At 49.2% G+C, this 1,056-nt stretch overlaps 1 protein-coding gene across 1 annotated transcript in view; it reads right to left on the bottom strand.

Moving 5' to 3' along the window:
* NMRAL1 (NmrA-like family domain containing 1) overlaps window positions 1–1,056 on the bottom strand; it is a 31,714-nt gene that overhangs the window by 27,904 nt on the left and 2,754 nt on the right. The window lies entirely within an intron of this gene.

Raw genomic sequence — 1,056 nt, 5'->3', positions numbered from 1 at the left:
TTATGCCCAATTTCCACCTCCAAAGAAAGAAGTTAAAAACTAAAAGGCAGAAATGGAATCCACAGGCAGATAGCCCAGCACCACGCCCTGGGCCTGGTAGTTAAAAATCAAGCCCTGACCTAACTGCTTGTGTTATCTATAGATTTCAGACATTGTATGGAAAAGCATCGTGAAAATCCCTGTCCTGTTCCTTTCTGTTCTGATTACCAGTGCATGCAGCCCCCAGTCATGTACCCCCTGCTTGCTCAATCGGACCCCCTTAGAGTTGTAAACCCTTAAAAGGGACAGGAATTGCTTAAAAGGGAGCTTGATTTTTGGAGACGTGAGTCCACTGATGCTCCCTGCTGAATAAAGCCCTTTCCTTCTACAATTCAGTGTCTGAGGGGTTCTTGTCTGCGGCTCACCCTGCTACACCACCATGCCCAGCTAATTTTTGTATTTCTAGTCGAGAGGGGGGTTTCACCATGTTGGCCAGGCTGTTATTGAACTCCTGGCCTCAAACGATTCACCCGCCTCAGCCTCCCAAAGTGCTGGGAGTACAGGTGGGAGCCACCGTGCCCAGCTTCTAACTCACTTTTGAAGTTGCTACTACTTGCACTGATTTTGGGTTTTTTCGTTTTGTTTTGGTTTTTGTTTTCAAGGTGGAGTCTTGCTCTGTTGCCCAGGCTGGAGTGCAGTGGTGGTGTGATCTTGGCTCACTGCAGCCTCCGCCTCCTGGGTTCAAGCTATTCTCCTGCCTCAGTTTCCTGAGTAGCTGGGATTACAGGCAGGAGCCACCATGCCTGGCTAAATTTTTTTGTATTTTTGGTAGAGACGGAGTTTCGACATGCTGGCCAGGCTGGTCTCAAACTCCTGACCTCAAGTGATCTTCCCACCTCAGGCTCTCAAAGTGCTGGGATTACAGGCAGGAGCCACCATGCCCACCCCACGACTTCAGTAATTTCTTTGTGTTGAGTAAAACTAAAAAATGACTTGGCATGGTGCGGTGGCCTGTAATTCCAGTGATTTGGGAGGCTGAGGCAGGAGGATCACTTGAGGCCAGGAGGTCAAGGCTGC

The sequence above is a fragment of the Mandrillus leucophaeus genome, unplaced genomic scaffold (assembly GCF_000951045.1).
Source record: "Mandrillus leucophaeus isolate KB7577 unplaced genomic scaffold, Mleu.le_1.0 Scaffold195, whole genome shotgun sequence".
In the NCBI taxonomy this organism is placed as follows: Eukaryota; Metazoa; Chordata; class Mammalia; order Primates; family Cercopithecidae; genus Mandrillus; species Mandrillus leucophaeus.
The sequence above is the reverse complement of the archived record's forward strand: the minus strand, read 5'-3'. Positions and strand labels throughout refer to the sequence as shown.